Source organism: Rattus norvegicus, chromosome 4, assembly GCF_036323735.1.
Source record: "Rattus norvegicus strain BN/NHsdMcwi chromosome 4, GRCr8, whole genome shotgun sequence".
Lineage (NCBI taxonomy): Eukaryota > Metazoa > Chordata > Mammalia > Rodentia > Muridae > Rattus > Rattus norvegicus.
This window is the reverse complement of record NC_086022.1, coordinates 150,775,395-150,795,958: the sequence shown is the minus strand read 5'-3', so window position 1 is coordinate 150,795,958 and position 20,564 is coordinate 150,775,395. Positions and strand designations below refer to the sequence as shown.

Here is a 20,564-nt window from a genome sequence, read left to right as displayed (position 1 = left end):
GATTCTTATCATTGAGCTACTTGTTTTCAGGGCTTTTCCTGTGACACAATGGTTTCCTGAATTGTGAACAGTATGAATACCTCTGTTAATTTTTATCTTTAGATCAACACCACAGGACTGTGTAATGAGTTAAACAGGAAGATGATCCAGCTGTATGCAACATCCCCCTGTGCTCACATCTCATCTTTAGTTCTGAATAGAGAACTAAACCATCAGATCGAATTTACTGTTGGGTTGGTTTTATAAATGATATGTAGATACTTACTAGGAGATAATGCTTTTTTTTTTTTTTTAAGTAAAACCAGTTCTTTAGACACACACACACCCATTCTAAAGTTAATACTGTTTGCTGGTGAGCATTTGGACTTAAGCTTCAAACAGATTTTTCGCTCTGGAGTTTGATATTTTAAATGTTGGCTTTATTAGCAGATTTGTGTCTCTGATCTGTACTCTCCTTTTCTGTTTGTCCTGATTCTTGAATCCTAAAACCTTGGCAGATCTTGTGTTTGTTCTGAGTTATAAAAGGTCAGCTTATTTATCAGTGTTATCAGTGTTTATTAAAAACGTTAGTCCATGAGCTAGAGAAATGGCACAGTAGGTAACTCTTGCAAAGGACCCCAGTTTGGTTCCGAGCACTCACAAGTGAATCTCAACTGCCTGTAACTCTAGAGCTGGAGAACCTGGCGCTTCTGCCACAGCAGAAGTCTGCACTCATACTTACAAACACATAGTTAAAAGTTATATATAAATCCATGAGAAAGAACAAAGAATGGTAGTGCAGAATGAACTGGGTGATATAAAGGAAAGTATTCATAGAAGAGTCTTAAGAGATAGGGTAGACACCGTCAGAGTTACATCAGTGCCAGGGTGGGGCAGAAACATCAGCAAGATTTGAAACACTTCAGTTGCCTTCACCTAGCACTTGCGTTAACTCATAATAGTAGAGATCTTCCTAGAGCTGGGGTGACCAGCTCAGTTGTAGATCCTTGCAGTGTATGGGGGAAGCCCAAGGTTCAATCCTCAGTACCCCCCCCACACACACACACACAATTTTCTAAAACATACCTGAGTTTCTTAGATTAAACTATGTCATTACTTCACTGTCATGTATCTTACTCAATCTAATAATCTAAACTACACTGAGGTGACCTCATTGAAGCAAAAATGAGGTAACTGCTTCCAGCATCTCAGCTTCCCAACAGGACTAAATACATCAAGAGCTGTAAACCGAGATCTGAATACCTTTCCACACTACAGAATTAACAATTTGGAGAAAAATTTGATAAAAGGAAGACGTAGCTGACTTCAGGAAATCAGTGTGGAATTTGAAGAAAGGGGAACTCTAGAAGTCACTATGTTTATTGAAGTCACTTACATTTTAAATACTTTAAAATTTTATAGTATTCCCAAAGGTTGGTCCATTCTAGAAAGATTTCTGCCTTTTCCTTTCTCAGCAATCTGCAATGGCCACACATTTAGGTATTATTTTTAAAGCTACATGTGTGATACAGACATTTTAGACAATTCCTTGACGGTATCAAATATGAGCTTTTTCTACAGATGCTCAAATATTTATTGTGTCAACTTAGAACAAATTGGCCACATACAGTAGCTGTACTTAAGTATATTTTAAAGTTTGAAGTACAGTGTACTTTAAACCTAAGTTTTATATACAGTAAGCTGTTACTTTAAGTGGTTGGGATTTTTATGATATAATAAAGTTTCTCTCATAGTCAGACCTCTGACACGTGGAGGCTAAAGGTTACCACCTTCAGGTGCTGTTCCTTAGGAGCTATCTGCCTTGTCTATTTACAACAGGGTCTCTTCATGAGCCTTGAATTTACCATGTAAGATAGGCTGGCTGACTAGCAAATTTCAGAATTTGGCCTGCTCCTGTCTCCCTAGCACTAGGATTGTATATGTGTCCCCATGCTGACTTTTTTTAATAATGTGTGTGGGAATCAAACCGAGAACCTCAGTCTTTGCAATATAAGCAAGACTTTACTGGCCGAGCCTTCTCAGCTCCTTAATTTTCATTATTAAAACATAAAACCAGGTCATAAGATTGGAAAAACAAAAGAGGACAGAACTATTTTCCTAAACCAATGTCTCTTTCCTGCCCAGAAGAGGGTATCACGTCCCCTGGTCCTCTGCAAGAGCAGCCAGTGTTAACTGTTGTCAACCAGAGTTGAGCTCTCTGTCCACTCCCCAGGGATGGTTCTTAATGAAACTGCCCAATACCTGTTTATCTTATGATTATCCCTTGTGGAAGCAGTGGTAAATTGTGTTACTTGTTTTCTTGTTATTCTCCATTGAATTAATTATATTCTAGATTACCTCTGAGTTTTGGGGCTAAGTGGAGGAAAGAAGAAATAGGATTTATAACAAGGAACAGTTTGTGGCACTTGCAATGAGCAAATCTGAAGTGCTATACTGAAGTAGTTTGAAGTGTGAAAACTGGATTAGAATACTACAAACATCTCTGTTCTCACTGGCCATGAACTCATGGTTCAGACGGAACAGGAGTGTTTCCTTTGGAGGCCAGGGCTTTTGGTTGCATGCCTCTCAAGCAAAGAACAACACTGGTGGGAACATGAGGTTCAGGAGGCCTGGCCTGTGGGGCCAGCTTGGCTGTAACAAGATAGTAACGAGAGTTCAGCTAACGTGCCAGCACTTTTATTTCTTGTTGTAAAAAGAAAAGTCCTAAAGATCTTCTAGTTTAGGGTACTTAAATGGGTACATGTATATGCACACACACAAGGACAGACTTGTATAAATTGGCTTTTAAAATAAAGTAATATGAAGACCAGCAAGATGGCTTAGCATGCACATGAAAAATCCCCCTCCCTCCCTCCCTCTCTCTCTCTCTCTCTCTCTCTCTCTCTCTCTCTCTCTTTCCATCCCCCCCAACACACACACACACACACACACCACACACACACACACCACACACACACACACACACGCACACACACAAAATTAAAGTAAAATGGTTTACTGGTTAAAAGCAGTTGCCACCAAGCCTAATGTCCTGAGTATTAGTTCCCAGAGCCCACATGGTGGAATGCAAGAGCTGACTTCTGAAGGCATCTGAGGTTGATCTCTATACACATACATATTACACATAGAAAGTAAATGGATTTAATTAAACTTTTAAATAAAATAATTTATTTTCCCATGGTTTTCAGAAATAGATATTTAAGCCACAACCTAAATGTAATCTCTAGTTATGTTACTTTTAGAAAACAATGTCCTAGGGCTGGTAAGATGGTTTAGCAGATACTTGCTATCCTGCCTGACAGACCTGAATAGTTTGATCCCCCAGGACCCATATAGTGGAAGAAGAGAACGAACCAGAAAGCCAAGTCCTGAAAGTTGACCTTTAGCCTCTACATATATCCATATATGGGATACAAGAGATGGATGGATGGACAGGAGGGGGACTGATGGACTGACGGATGGACAGAAGGATGGATAGACAGATGGAGAGAAAAACTATTTAAGACTATATCTTCTCGGTTGGGGATTTAGCTCAGTGGTTAGAGCGCTTGCCTAGGAAGCGCAAGGCCCTGGGTTCGGTCCCCAACTCCAAAAAAAAGAACCAAAAAAAAAAAGACTATATCTTCTCACAGAGAGCCAGGTGTCTCTGTGTGTTGGGAGTCAGGTATAGATCAAAACTGAATCATGCCTGAGAACAGCACATGAAAGACACTGAACAATACCCCAGGGTCTCACTCTTTCACAGAAAACATTTGATCTCTGATTCAATATCAATAGTTGTTAGCATATATGTGAAGAGTGGGTGCCTCTGCAAAGAAAGGCCTTACATCCAAGTAGAGTTCTGTGTTTATGTAATCAGCCTGTGAGTTCATGGTCGTTGACTTGACTACTTAGGATTAGCCACAAGAGAAGACAAAATGCAGTTATCAACAGCACAGTTAGATTTTGAATGTGAGTCTCAGATTTGGCTTCATCTCTAAGTAGTCCTTAGTCTTTAAAGCATTCCACCCCCACATTAACTTTAGGCTCCTTGAGTTAAAACTGAAGAATAGCTGAATTGCAAATTTCACAAGATAGGTGAAAAGCCCACTCCTTTAACCTAAAAGTAGATCATTTTAGTATTTAAATACATGTTTTTTATTTAGTTCATATGCATATTTTATAACCATTTGTGTATGAGACTTCTTCCCATCACAATTCAGAGTATTTGAATTTGAAATTAGAATTTTCATTCCTAGAAATAACCCTGCTTTCATTTTCCATGTTGAAGTCTCCTCTTATGCTGGAAAGAAAGGCCCCACTATTCTTCCCTCTTCTCCTTCATCTCCAGGGCAGAGCCAGCAGATTGCAGGAGAGTGGTTGGTTTGTTTTCAACATCTTCTGCCTCAGTTGCACTCTGTGTGAGTAATCCTCTCAGCAGTTTCCTCTCTTTTCTTCCAACCTTTTGGCCCCTAAGTAAAACAAAAACCTCTCTCTCCCTGAATTCCAGTGGAAAGTTAACACAGTTTTAGACTTTGAGCTGAGCTAGTTTCTGAGGGGAGGACTGAAGAGTCTTTGGGGAGTGGGAAGGTGGGAATACAGATTCTCATCTGTCTGCTCCCTAAGTCCTTCTGTACGAATCTGTTCTCTACTGTCCATAACTGTTTCATTTCCTCTCACCCCATTTCCTATTGGCTCAACTGTGAAGCTCTGGCTGTCCTGTAACTCTGTTTAGACCAGGCTGACCTTGAACTCAGAGAGATTCACCTGCCTTTGCTTCCTAACTGCTGGGATTAAAGGCATGTACCATCACATCCTGGTTATAGGAGTTTCTGAGATGGTATCTCACTGTATATACCACTGTCTACTTCCTATGTAAACCATGTTGGCCTTAAACTTGTAATAGTCCTACTGCCTCAGCCTCACAAATGCTAAAATTTGTAAGACTTTCACTACTGGGCTTGAGAGATGACTCAGTGGTTAAGAGCAGTTGACTTCTCTCTTCCAGAGGTCCTGAGTTCAATTCTCAGCAACCTCATGGTGTCTCACAACCATCTATAATGGGATCTGATTCCCTCTTCTGGTGTGCATGAAGACAGAGCGCATATATATATGTGTGTGTGTGTGTGTGTGTGTGTGTGTGTGTGTGTGTGTGTGTGTGTGTGTATACATATGTATGTATGTATGTATATGTTGTATATGTATATATAATTACATGAATAGATAAACCTTTTTTAAAAATAAGAAATAGACTGTACTACCAGCCTAGATTTTGTTTTGTGTTTTGAGACATCCTGGCAGACCTTGAACTCAGCCATCATAGTTTCAGCTGAGCCTGTAGGATATGTCTCATGCACAACACCCTGACATTCTTTTTATCAAAAACAAATACTCTATAGTGTTAGGGTCCAAGAATCACTAAAGGAAGACCTGAGACTCAAGTGGTATGCAAAAGCAAGGAGTATTTGTCTTGCATAAATTACCAGCATACAGGGCCCAACCATTCACAAAATGGCAACAACTTGTAGGAGACTTGTAGGCCCGCTTTTATATAAGGCTAGGGGAATTTTCCAGAAGGGTTAGGTAACCTCTAATATGATTGGTAGGGGCAAAGCAGTGACACTGATACGATTTTGATTGGTTGCTCTATTTGTTAGTTTCTCTATATTTGGTGAGGCCTTGAAGAGTTTTGGAAACCAGCTCAGTTCTGACCTGGATAGCTCCTTCAGCTCGGTATCCCAGGAACTGACTCAGTTCCAGACTAATCCTGCCTAACTAAGTAAGGCCTTCATTGACTAAAGGCTCACTGTCAGTGGCTCCTTCTGAGGAGCCTAGTATGCTTCCCAGAGAATTGAAATATTTATTCCAAAGGTTTCTGGTCCTCTCAGTAGTAAGAATAATTGCAATGTTTTGGTCAGTAAATCTAAGTTTAGAAAAGTTCTGATAATAAATCTAAGTAAGATAATACATACAGTACTCAGGCTTGATTTTCTGGTTTCTACCCAAGAAGGTGTGTGTGTGTGTGTGTGTGTGTGTGTGTGTGTGTGTGTGTGTGTGTGTGTGTCCGCCCGCATGCGTGCGTGCATGCATGTGCACACTGGTTTTGTTTTCCTCTTTTTAGTACTTGGGCTTAAACTCCAGGTATCTCCCATGTTAAGTACACACTCTGTCACTGAACTCCTCTTCCAGACTGTGGATTTGAATTCTTTAAATGTTTCTGAACTGTAAGATGAATTTTTTTCTCCCTACCTATAATGTTTGATGTTTTAAACATTCATGACTTTATTTTATTGGAACTTTAGGGATATTTATGTGCCTATCTATTAGCTTAGAAAGCCAATAAAGTTACTGCTCGAGAGACTCAGTACGGATTTCAGGCCACTGTGGGATAAAAGAACCTTGGGTGGGGGTGGGGGGTGGGGGAGGCTTAAGAGACATTAAAATCTAACTTACAAATACCCTCAAAGATAGAAAGACATTTCATGCTAACATAGAAAGGCCATGGCCTTTCTAAATTGCAAAAAAATACACAGAGATCTATGGGTACAATTCTAACAGATTCTCAGCCATTATCCAAAGTAAACACAAAATCATAAGACCTCACTAGTCCATATCTGGAAGAGCTCCTCCTTATTGTATGTACCAAATTCTTTATCTAACATAAAGAAGTGACCAAAAAGAAGAGCCTAACAGACTGAATTGTCTTCTGGTTTCTTGCTCCATGGAGAAAATACATACGTGTCAGACCTCTCAAGAGACTGTCATATTTAAACAGTAAAAGCAAATCCTTTTTCAGGGCTGTTATCAGGGAGGACTCATTTAATAACTGATGCATAAACCAGAAAAAAAAAACAGAATCAAAGAACAATATTAAGAGAAGAAATCAGCAAAATCAAAATGGCACCTCCTTTTACAGCCAAGAAGATAACATGGCCCGATTAAAGTAACCCACAAGCCTAGCCTCTCCAGGCAACTTGTTGATTGATTCACTTCTCTCTCTGCAAGTTGAATCCATTAATATATTGGAATAACCCTTAAATTTGTCAAAGAACTTTTTTACTTTTTGTGTGTCTTTGTTGTTGATTGATAATGGATCTCATATTCTGACTCTTCTGCATTTACCTCTAGAATAATGAAAATATAAGCATGCTCAATTACACCTAGATACTGCCCCTCTTCCATTCCTGTTTATTGTTTGGGTTTTGTTTGTTTGTTTTGTGTGGTGGTGTTGTAGTCCTGAACAATCCTAGGGTTTGGTGCTCACCAGGCTCCTCTACCAGCTAAGCTATATGTCCAGACCCTTTCAGAAGTCTTTAAGAGACGTCTCGTTGCTAAATAAGGTGACTCTCCTGCTTTCCTCTCTTAGGATTTCAAGCATGCTTCATGCCTGTTTCTCAAGTATACTTTAAAAAAAAAACTTACGCATAAATGAGCAGTGAATATTATACAAAAGACCTGCTTTAAGCCCAGGAAACTCATATGGTAGAGGCTCAGACAACCAAGGCACCTTGTCTCACATGTTTCAGTGGTCACAGTGGTAAAGTGAGAGACCAAGAAACAAGCCTTTTGGAAATGCCTTGACCAGATGACATACTCACTGCCTTTCTTTCATAATCCATTATTCCCAAGTGATCAAGGATTTCAAGGGAAATGTTAGCTTGTTCATGTGTCCCAGAAGGGAAGGAGCATTAAACTACCAATCACCGGGAGCAGTTTTGCTACAAATTATAGAATTGTAATATTAACCTTATAAATTCAATTCAGTGAGTGCCTACCCAGAGGAGAGGGCATGGTCCATAGCGTTCAGCTATAATTGTGAAGAAAATTCTTCCCTAGTAGGTTTCACATTAGGCTGAACATAATTGAATAGTTAAGTATTTAAGATGTTACTGCAAGTTTATTTAGTATATGAATATATGATATTACTTAAGAGAAGAAAGAAAAGTGTTTATTCTCAAAATAAAAATTGAAATCATAGCCAGATGTGTCCACACCTTTAATACCAGCACTCAGGAGGAAGAAGCAGGCAGTCTTTATTATTTCAAGGCCAGCCAGGTCTACAAATTGAGTTCCAGGACAGTCAGGGCTGTTAGAGAAACCCTGTCTCAAAAAACCAAAATCATAAAGATGATGATGATGGTGATGATGGTGAAGAAGGAGGAGGAGGAAAAAGAAGAAAAGAAAGTTGAAATCAAAAGAGCTACTGGTTTTGAGTAACAGAAAATACCTGCATTTATAAAACAAACTGAAGGAATACAAATCACAGTGGTGGGACTGGAGGAGATGGCTAAGTGGGTAAAGAGTGCTTGCTTCAGAAGCAGGAGGACCTGAGTTAGGGTATTAGCACCCACATAAAAAGTCAAGAATGGCAGCAGGTGTCTGCTTTGGGGCAGAGACAGATGACTTTCTGGGACTGGCTGACCCACTAGCCTGCTTTTAAAAGGAGGGGGGAGATAAGAGGCAAGCTTCAGGTTCAGTCAGAGACTGAGAGAGAATGAGCAGAGTAATAGAGGATAACACAGAAATCAGTGGTTTGATTTCTTTGAGACTAGATAAAGCAGAGCAGGAGGATCTTGAATCCAGCCTGGCCTGCGTAGTCATATCCTTCCTCAAAAACCACTAAAGATGGTGCAGTGGAGCCTCATCAGACCAAACCCCAGCCTAAGCTCTCAGCATGGTTTTTGCATTCATTACTGGATCTCAGAATTGCAATGTTTTCTAAAAAGAGGTGGTTTCTCCTGTCGTAGTGTCAGATTTTAGGGTTTCATGCCTGCTTGCCTATTTCTTGCTCACTGTTTTTACTCCTACTCAGTTGTTACGTAGTTTTCTAAACAGAGGATGTAAAATAGAGAAGAAACATTGGGGAAGTGGAACTGTCTCCTGGTGCTTGATGGAAACCTTTCCTTTGTATTTATTGGACTAAGCTACCTCCAAATGTTATTTTATTGAGAATCGTTTTTCCTTTGTCAGCTCTCCTCAGCCATACTTAATTTAAATGAGGAGACAAACGTGACTGTGAAAATAGTGTCATGTAGCTTTAAATCCAACTAGTTGGAAGCTTTTGTCTTTTATAAAAGATGTTCACAGCTGGAGCAGAGAGGCAGATACTGTCTGATCTTTGCTCTCACAGTCAGAGCGTTCATTTGCATTTAACAGCCCTAGCACACTGCATAATTGGGTGCGTGCATGCGCACTGGCTTGGTACAGACGCGCGCGCGCACGCACACACACACACACACACACACACACACACACACAGAGCCTGTTAGGCTGAAGCTTTCTGTTTATTCAGCACAGTCCTCCCAGACACCCAGATGTAAGGCCACTGAGTTGATGCAGAACTGAACTGTGCACAGACCGAGGTGGGCACTGCGCGGTAGAGCATCCGCTATGCAGGATGTTGATGTGATGCCCCTCTGCCTGCCTGTTGTGTGCAAGCCACTGCTCTAAGATTGGAGGTGAGAAGTCCAAAGATCGCCTAGAAGCTTCATTGTGCCCAGCCCTTTGGTAGAAGATGTGTCCCCAGTGGTAACTGCCCTCATTTACAGTGTGCAAGAGTGGCAGAGTCTGTCATTGCTCCTCTACAATTTGGAAGCCGGAAAAAAATGGAGAAATCTTACGGCCAAGAGAGGCTGTGATTTGTTTTCACAATCCAAGCTTTTCCTGGTGTTCACAAATGAAGGATGGGCTTTGTGACAAGCAAATTCATCTGACTGCCTGACGGGGGTTTTTGGTAAGATAAATGTGTTATGATGAGGGGTTTTCTTGTGTTTTTATCTTTCTGTATCAGCTACATAGAACTGCACCTCAGTATTTATTCTGCAGAATCATGGTTGGTGGAGCTAAAGAGCCAGAAAAATATCTTTGCTATTTATTCAAGTTGTGACCTTCAGATATGTTCATCAGGTTTTCTCAGATGCCTGTGAGCAGTTAGAAACTTGCCCTTTCTAGAGTGTGGGGTGCTCACTCACAATTAGGTCTTTTTTTTTTTTATTTAATGCCTTTGGATAGTTGTAATTACCTTACTTTTTCTAGGATTTTTTTAAAGCCTGCAGTGGAGAGGGAAAAAAACTCTCATCCTGTTACTGGGTCATTGCCCCCGGAACAGTAGTAGGCTGAAAACGTGTGTGGATGTGAAGGAAGGCACGGCGAGCAGTCTGCTGTTCTCACACCCTGTGTTGGTGGAGGTCTGCCTCTGGCTCATTGTCGATGCTCTTCAGTATCCCACGGTGTTTTGAGCTTCATCTCTTTGCCCTCTATTATAATTGAATTTCCTTTTATGTTTGCTTTTGCACATTTTTCTTTGCCAGACCCAATTCTGTCATGGAGCCTTTTTCTGTTACTGTTAATACAGTGTCTTTTATTAGAGAATAGACAGGTGTAGAAAATAGCCCTAGAGCACAAAACCTGGGGCTCATCTAGTCTAGTACCACAGAAAAAGAGACAAAATAATCCTCAAGTATTTTTGGTCCCTAAACAAAATAATGGACATTTTTCTCTTTAAAATGTAGGTTTTGATTTTAGCAAATTTAAGCTTCTTAATTTTGAATTTGAATTTTATTTTAAATAAATTTATTTTAAATTTAATTAAAACCAAAAAAGCTAAATTTTAAATAAATTTGATTTATTTAATTTTAGCTTTATTTCAAGTTTAAAAAAATGGATCTTCATAGAGGGTTAATTCCAGGACAGCCAGGAAGGAATGAATGAATGAATGAATGAATGAATGAATGAATGAATGATAGACAGACAGACAGACACAGACAGACAGATAGATAAGAAAACAAAGGAAGGAAGGAAAGGAAGAGAGATGATTACATTAAGTCCATGGAGTTCTGCCAGTAACACCTGGCTCTAGTCCCATTCTGAGCTGGGTACTATTATATTTTCTAGGATAAAGGTTTCCTTTTCTTCACTATAACTTGGCCATGTGTTGTTGGGAGGTCTGTGACCTATTTCATTGACCAAGCTCAGATCTTGTCCTTGGACCTCCTCCTCTCACCAGCAGGCACAGCCAAGTTTCCTAGTAGCTTAGAGTGGGCACAGAGGCTGTCCATTGACACCTGCCTTTCTGCTGACTCATTGGTTATGTAAGCCTTGAACACAGCCATCCATTACACCCTCTAGGTTGGGAAATAGGGACTGCCTGTTTACTCTCCTTTTTCTTAACATGGTCCTACGTTTCACTGCAGTGAATAGATACACCATTTTTCTCATTTTGAATTGCTGCATTTTTAAACTCTATTTGCATCTTTCCATGATGAAATTCCCATCTGTTCTCTTGGCACATGAAGCCTTCAGAAATAGTGCTTTCTCTCATTTCTTGCCTGGTTAAAGTAAGGACTTCCTTTTCTATCTTTGAGGGCTCAGTTTCCTCTGAACTTTCCATGTGAAGTAGGACAGTTTCCTTTTTCTGTTACCCTTTTCCTCAGAGCACCCTGTTCTTTTCTTCATGGTAATTTCCACACTTTTCATAGTTGGTTTCTGTCACTTGTCATTCAGTTGTGAGTCTCAAGAAGTCAGAGCTATTTCATTAATTGGTAGATAACCCAACAAATTACTGAGTGGCGCTTACCAAAAGGACAGACAGAAACATGCATGCAGGCCAGGGTGAAAGCAAACAGGGTGAACACAGTGTGGAGAAAACCCATATGATGAAGGTGAAAAGTGAGAGACTATCCATTGAGGCTTGGAGAGGTGGGGAGGGCTAGATGCCCAGCCTAAGAACTTGAGACTGCAGAGGCCACATTCAGAGTCTTGGGATTTGAAGGGTCTGGGGAATATTTGAGGGGTGTTGGTTTGGGTGCTGGAGCTTCATGCATGCTTAGTCAAGTACTGTACCACCTAGCTATGCCCCTGCCCCAAACACTTTATTTTGAAAACTGAAGGGCTAAGCCTGGCAGTGGTGATGCACACCTTTACTCCCAGCACTCTGGATGGTAAACCAGCCTTGTCTGTAGAGAGGGTTTCAAGACAACCAGAGCTACACAGAGAAACCCTGTCTTGAATAAGAAAAAACAAAATAAACAAACCTGCTAAGAGAATGTAAGCATTCCCTTAGAGTTGGGTTTTTCCTCTTCTTTCCTTCTTTTCTTTTTTCTTTTTTTTTTTTAATACCTTTTTTTTCCCTTCCTTCAACTCCATAGAGAACCTAGTGAATACAAGTAGATCCTTTAGGACCCACTATCCAAAAGAGAGGCATTGAGAGTGTGTCCTGAGGTGGTGGCAGCAGGGATGGTTACGGAGTGCTCTGTACTCTGATGAAAATTTGGTGTGAAGTTGATGAGACTTGGTGTTGGGTTGGGTGTGGTGAGAAAACCAATGATTTCTGAGCTGTGTGGTACACTTTTTTTTTTTTTTTTTGGCTTGTGTAGCCTGTGCACAATAATTACTGTCCCTAAGTTAAAGGATATCAGGAAGAAGGCTTTGAAGAGAGTTCTGATAGGGTTGTGCTATACTCTTGAGTCTTCGTTCGAGAGATTAGGCTGTTGCTATTGTGAAACCTTCAGTGATAAACTTGGGGATACAAGGTAGGACAGTAGTTTAGACCTGTGGATTGCAGCATGTCTCTGACCATAGCCTTTCCCTGCGCCATGCTGTTACAGCCTCAGGTTTTACTCTGTTGTCCTAAAGTTCACTTCTGTGCCATTCCTTATTCTGAGCTACCAGCTTGAAAGGTCTTTCCTTATTCCTTCTGTCAGAAACTTTTGAGGCTCATTTCATCGTCACCTCCAAGAAGCTTTCTCTGTTTCCTTTCCCCAGTGTTGCTGTATTTATGCTTTTGAGACGGTCTCTTTAAGCTCAGTACACTTCCTTTAGCTTCCCAAATGCTGGGGGTATAGGCCTGCATTGCCACACCTGGTGCCTTCAGGGAACCTCTTTGCCAAATCTACGGTGTTGTCTTAATTGGATCTTGCTTTCAGTGGTGGTTAGGCTTCATTGGTTAGATCATCTGTTCTTGGAGAACAGAGATTCAACCTTTATTGAGTGGTTTTTGCATAAAGAAACAAACAATAACTATAAAATCAATTGAACCGTGGAAGATGGATGTGCGCATGCATGTATGTATACAACCCACATCTACAGTGTCTGTCACAGCACCATGATGTGCTTCTACCTCTGTCCTCTTCAGGTTCAAAACCCTATCAAGACTGTCCCACATCCTAGCAAAAATAGCTCAGATAGAATATAAAATGTCTTTTAAGAGTTTTACAAATAAGAAATCCCTGAGTTTGTCCTTTTCATCATTTTCTTTTACTTTATTTGTAATTTGTGAGAAAAATTGAGGTCTTGCTATTATTTACCATTTGTAAAATGAGTGACCAAGACAGGATGAGACAGCATCCATGTTAGCTGGTCTTGTTCCCAAGCTTCCTCATTTCCTTTTCCCATCATTTAGAGTAATTCCAGAATTTGTGCAGTATCTTTCGTTGAGGTTGTTATTGGCATTTAAGATGAAATAACTTGATGGGCCTAGTGGTTTATACTTACCTCTGTTCCCAGCATTTGTGAGGCCTCTGCCACTGTTGTATGACTTTTCCTGAGGAAGTGTGAATAAATGTCTGTTCACCCTAGGTATAACACCAACAAGAAACCAAAGAAACTAAGCCATGGTCACCTTGGTGAGTGAGCCTACTTACAAAAGTGTAGGTCATGTAAAGACAGCTATGTCAGTGAAAAGCCACCCTGAGTGATAACAGTTGACAAAAGCAACATCCCTAGAACACTTGCCTATTTTATAGGGAAACCCCTGGAGAGTCCTCCCCCACCAAGTGATTATTACTGCTTCAATAACCTATAATTTTGGGAAGAAGTATTAAGTATGATAACTTTTCAAGCTTTTTGGCCCTTCTAAACAAAATTACAAAAAAAGAGCCAGATGTCTTTGGTATTTCACTGTAATCTCATTGCTGGATGCAAAGGTAAGAGGATCACCAAAAGTTCAAGGGCAGCCTAGGTCAAAAGTAGAAGTTTTGGCTCAAGAGCAACAAGAAAGAAAGGAAAGAAGAGAAGAGAAAGGGTTGGCATAGGGTGGATGGAAATGAGAAGTCAACAACACTACAGTGCAGAAAGAGTGCCTGTGGCTATTTTCTAAGGGGTTCCTATATGTCAGGTCGGGGAAATAGTATCTGTGTCCCTCATTCTGTCAATCAGTACAGGTCCTCCACCCCCACATGCAGCCACACACTAATTGTAGAAATGCAGAAGCAGAATAGAACCTTCCCATTCCAGATTCCTTCACAAACACAAGCATTCAGCTTGCTTTTTCAGACATCTGAATAATTAAAATTTCTTGTCATCTGAATGGATATCAGTATGCTTTACCTAAGATCTTCTGGTGCCTCAATGTTGGTGATTTCTTATACCTGTTAGGAAGGACAGATAACTTCATTTTAAAATCTCAGAAATTCTTGTGCAACTTGGTAAGACCCCACCTGAAAAATCTATAAAAAGGACTACTACAGCTAGTTCAGTGACGGAGCACTTGCTTAGCACATTCACGGTCCCAAGTTAGAGCTTCTGGACCAAATAAACTAGATTATATCCTTTATCTTCCTGTGTGAGGAAATCAGTTTGTACTTTGCTATTACAGGTATTATTTGAGGAAGAAAAATAAGCAAATCTAGCCATTATGTTGTAAAAGAAAAGGTATAATCAAAGTAGTTAAAACAGGCACAAATACCAACTGCAAAAATGTAAAGACAGTTGTTAAAGCAGGCATGTACCTGGACTGGAGATGTGTAATCACTTTATTCCGTTACATAGAAAAGCAACTGTGTTCTCGGCCAAAAACAATAGCATTGTCAGATCGCTCCTTTGTTTTGTTTTTCTAGCATGATTTGGAACTTAATGTAGCCCATACTGGCTTTTCAACCAAAAATCTTCCTGCCTCAGTCTCCCAGTTGCTAGGACCACAGGCATATTTTCATTAAACCTGACAAATGGCAATTTAAAGATCCTACAGCACTCATTATTCTAAGATGCCCCAAAGTTACTTTTTTAATTTCCTTGCAGTGCTGGGATCAAACTGAAGGCCTTGCTTAAGCAGGTGCTCTACCACTGAGCTTAGCCCAGTCCAAAATTACTCTCCTTCTAAAGCAAGGACCAGGAGCAGGACAGTAGAGGAACTGGCTACTAATAGCCTGCGCCATATAAGGGAAGTCCTCTTAGCCCTGCATTGCAACAGGAACAGCAGGCATCACACTGCGGCTCCACTTAACCTCTCACCATACTCTCAAGACTCTACACTCTACTTCTCTAACTCACTTCTGATTGTATTGTGTCCCTCCTTTGGCCGTTCCTTAACATTATCTCTTAGTTTTCTTTTTTTTTTTTTCTTTTCTTTTTTTTTTTTTTTTTTTTTTTTCGGAGCTGGGGACCGAACCCAGGGCCTTGCGCTTGCTAGGCAAGTGCTCTACCACTGAGCCAAATCCCCAACCCCTCTTAGTTTTCTTTTTAAGGAAAATAATGGAGGACTAACATGGAACACACTAGAAAGTTACTGGTGACCTCATAAGATAAAATCCACAGCAGTGCCTGAGAGGAAGTATAGCCTGACTCCAAGTATTCATTCAGCAGATATTAGAGACAGGGAATCAAGTTATAAAGAGACAGAAAATCTACCCTTGGAATAGTCACAAACCAGTTGTGTACAAGGTAAATTTGGGGCAAGGAAGACTATTTGGATAAGTCCACATGGGAGAGAACTTGAATTAGTTGACACATTGTTTATAATAGTTAGCACAACCTGGAAGTTGCTTAGTATTTAAGAGAGGCAAAGGAAGAGGAGTGGGGGGGGGAGTGTTATAACATCTTCTTGAAGGAAAGGAGAACAGGATATGTTTATAGGCTCCAGATTTTGATCTTTCAGAGCAGAGGCTATCCTTGTTGAGAGCTAAGTGGCTCTCAAGCTAGAGACAGAATCAGGAATTCAGCAGGGAGTCCTTGAGTACTCACTCAGTGCAGTACACAGTTACTGTTCTTTACAGAAACAGAAGTAATCATAGAATGTGGAAGGCTAACACGGAGGAATGCCACAAATGTAAGACCAGTCTGGATTACCATAAGTAAACAAAATGCCGAATCCTAACCTCTGTGAACTGTACATTTTATATTCTGATGATAGAAAAAACTCATAGAAGTATAAAAATTCCTGATATGCAAGGGTGAAATGTATACATAGAGAACCAAAGTCAAGGACTGTAACAGTGGTTCGGTTGCTGGAGCACCTACTGCCTTCCCAAAGGACGGTACTTGAGTTCCCAGCGCCTGCCTGCATATCTAGCTCCAGAGGATCTGACACCTTCCACCTCTTCAGATCCCATATCACATATCACATACACACAATGAAAATAAATTTTTTAAAAAATGAAAAATGAGGTCAGGATAGAGAAGAACAAGTATATGGTAGAAATGAAGGCTGTAGTTTCCATGGAGTCTTCACCATAGTGGTTGCTATTCAGGCATAGGGAAGCAAAGCCTTGAAGCAAGAATCTGATGGAAACTTTTTTTTTAAAGATAAAGTCTTACTCTAGTTCTGGCTAGCCTGTAATTCTCTGTATAGACTAGACTTCCCTTGAACTTGCAGTGACCCTCTTGTGTCTGCCTCCCTAGTGTTAGGATTGCAGGTTGACATCAAGTCAGATTACAAATCCTACTCAACTGTAGAGCATCCATCAAAGGACCTAGGACTGCTGCTTCTAGCTCTTTACACAGGACTGATTTCCTGCTGACAAAAATCTCAGCTATCACCAGTGCTTACCAGGTTTACTTCAAGGCCACACTTAGCCTTAGGGAGCTATAACTGCCTGGCCAGAAGATTTATTCTTCTGTTAAGAAAACTTTACAGTATTTTTCACCCCACCCTCAATGTATAGGGCCTAAACTAGGTATTGTAAATAGCACAAAAATTTTAAAGAAAAAAAAAACTACAATCCCAGTAATGATTGTACAGCAAATAAGACTACATCAGGGAGGGTGGCTCAGGAAACCCTTGCCACTAAACCTGACAACTGAACCTTAAGTTCAGTTCCCAGGATGTTCATGGAAAGAGAGAGTCAACTCTCAAAAGCTGTCCCTTGACCTCCACACATATACCATGCTATCTTTACCCCCCCCCCAAAAAAAAGTTTAAAATTTTTAAAAATATGTTGGCTTTATGGGGGATCTATTTTTAATAGACATTTCCTCCAGGATGAGAAGGAAATTAAGAGACCATCTGCTTAAGAAAACTTGTTTGACAGGACTAGAAAGATGGATCAGTGGTTAAGAGCCCATACTGCTCCTGAAAGAATGGGAGTTCAGTCCCCAGCACTCAGCAGTGGATCACAACCACCTGCAACTCCAGCTGCAGAGGGTCCATACCTGACCTTCCTTCATGGGTACCTGGATGCATATGTGCATATAGACACACACATATACAAACATAATTTTTTTTAATTTTAAAAGAAAAATTATTTCAGATAGGCATGGTGGGCACCTGTAATTCCATTTCACAGGTAGAAATATGAAGCTAGTGTAGCCTCAAATAAGAAGCTAGTGTAGTCTACAAAGTGTAGAGTTCTAGCTCACTAAAGAATACATAATGACTGTATCTTAAAAAGAGAAAGAGGGAAAGAAAATGAAGGAAGGGAGGTCTATTTGATAGATGAGTAACAGACTTAAAGAGAAATATCCCTCTTCAACAACAAATAGAAAAAGTAACATGTATTGAAGAAACACAGAAGTGAACTGTTCAACCCCATGTGGGTGTCATCCAAGGATCAGTTTAGAGACTTGATGCCTGCATGCTAAGAATATTACAGAAGGAAGTGTGACTCAGTTGGGAGTAGTTGTTTAGTTGTTATGGGTTTGAATACCAATGCAGGGGGAGTATAGGAAATATTGTTCAACTGTCAGAACAAATGGAAATCACCTATCTACTTCAGAGTGAAGTGCTCATACCTAAAGTTAGAGGTACACAGGAGAGAGCAATCTGGCCAGTTGTAATTATGCTGTTACAACTATAAGAATGTTTAAGTGGGTGGAAAACATGATCCTGATGAGCTATGCCTTCTATACAAGTGCTAGTAGACTTCTGGTTTCTTTGTTCTTGATAGGCATGAAGCGTGAGAGTTATTGGTCAAATCCAGCCTCAAAGAACTGATACTAAATTGAAAACGCCCTGACTCCTAAGTCAGGAACGTGTGCTCTGTGATGCCCTGCCTCAGTGCAGGCAGAAAAACACAAGCCCACATGACCAACCAGAATAGCTTGAGTTTACTGATTACTAATTATGGAACACATTCCTTTGTGGTTCTTAAATTAAGGCCAAGATTGTGAGTCTCTGAAGATTATAATTTGCAAATTTGGCCTGGCATGATAGCCAGGATACCTGTATTTGTACCCACTGAAGAGACTGAAAAGAAGCTGAGCTACATAGTGACCCCAGAATACTCTAGAACAAAGTAAGACCTTGTCTTAAAATCGCAAACAAAAATGCAGATTTGATTTTGGAGTCAATATACTGAAAGTCAAATATTCCGCCTTAATCCCTACCACCATTACCTCATGAATCTATAAATTAAACCAATATTCAAATTCTGGTTCAAAAGCGAAGCTGTCTCTATTTCAGGCATAAAGTGTTGGCAGAACTGTGAAACTTGGTCTTCAGGTGTTCAGCATCAGCTCTGACAGGCAGCAGCACAATCTGTCCTATAAAAGCTTGCCCTGGAAAAGAGCTATTTTCAGAAGACACGTGCTCCTAAGAAAGCTGTGTATGTCAGATGAATTGCAAAGACTTCCCCACTTCCATCTGTTTTGTCTTATTCTTCATTCCTGAGAACATGATGTGTGTTGTTTAATGTGTAGAATATGAGATTTCCACAAAGAGATAATATTCCGTAAACCAGAACTTGGCACTGAAGACAGTGATGTGAGGCCAGGAAGGGGGTGATGATAATCTTGCCTAATCTGCTGGCCAGGTAAGGTGGTAGGAAAAAGTTCCCTTCTTGCTTCTCTTGTTTTCCATAGGCAGAGATGTAGTAGTTGGTATATTCATCTCAGTTGGCTTTTCTTGAATCATAAAACATTTCATTCTGTAGAATAAGCATTCCAATAAGTCAAGCACAGGAAGACTAGCTTATAAAGACAGAAAAGGAACTAGCAAGATGGTTCAGCTGGTAAAGATGTTTGCTACTAAACTTCCAATTTAATTTCAAGCCCCAAAACCCACATGTAAAAGAAAGAATTCCCTCCTACAAGCTTTTCTCTGATCTCCACACATGGTTCACACATACCTACATTCTCAGAGAGAGACAGACAGACAGACAGATGACTACACAGACAGAACTTGAATAAGAAGTAGTAAGGCAGGCACTGGTGATACATTTAATCACAGTGCTCAGAAGACAGAGGCAGGTGACCTGACTTTAAGGCCAGCCTGGTCTACAGGACAGTCAGGGCTACACTGAGGGATCCTTAAAACACACACACACACACACACACACACACACACACACACACATCAACAAAATAAGTAGTAAATAATGTAATTTATAAATTAAACTTAGAGCATTTAACTATCTTTGCATAGGTCCTGAATATGGTTCCCAGCATCCACATCAGGCAATTCAACAATCACTTGTAACTCTAGCTCCAGAGGATCTGACACCCTCTTCTGGACTCCACAGGCAGCTGCACACACACATATGCATACCCACACATATATACACATTTTCCAGGGGTGGGGGGAGAAAATATATATAAATCCTGAAAGACAGAAAAAGCTAAAGAAAGCAAAAACAAAAACAAAAAGACTAATTGAGGAGGAAGGGAATGTGTCGAGGTAGATTCTTACCATGTAGCCCTAGCTGATCTAGAACTGGCTACATAGACTAGGCTATCCTTGAACTTTCAACAGTCCTCCTACCTCAGCCTTCTGAGTACTGAGATTGTAGATGTGTATAACCCTACCCAACTTGATTAGACCCTCTCAAAGTTATTTTCTTGCAAGGATCAAGAACACAAAACAGTAAAACACACACACACACACACACACACACACACACACACACACACACACACCCTCCTATCTTTGCCTCTACCAGTACTGGGGTTAAAGTTATTCATGCAATCGCTTTTTACGTGGGTGCCGGAGTCTAAGCTTTTCATGCTTATGCAACAAGAGCTCCTAGGCCCTGTGTACAATAACCCCACCTCCCCAGCCACATGTTACCTTTTTGTTAAAAACACTGAAACACAGGTAACTTTATTAGCCAATTAAAACTGGCCTGTTTGGGAATTTGACTATCACATAATTGTGATGAAAGATAAGGTAATAACCTGGGTTTTGTTTGGTGATCGGACCTTTACTATAAAAATTATAACATTTGCCAAGCATGAGAGCTGTCTTAGTTTTCATCACTGTGAAGAGACCCCATGACCAAGGCAACTCTTAAAAAGGGAAAAATTAATTGGGGCTGGCTTACAATGGTGGGAAGCATGGTAGTGTACAGATAGATTTGTGCTAGAAGAACCAAGAGTTCTATATCTTGATCAAGGCAACCAGGAGGAGGCAGTCTTCTGAGGCAGCCAGAAAGAGGGTT

The 20,564-nt window shown here is 40.4% G+C and overlaps 1 protein-coding gene across 10 annotated transcripts in view; it reads left to right on the top strand.

Moving 5' to 3' along the window:
• Tmcc1 (transmembrane and coiled-coil domain family 1) overlaps positions 1 to 20,564 on the top strand; it is a 173,291-nt gene that overhangs the window by 116,298 nt on the left and 36,429 nt on the right.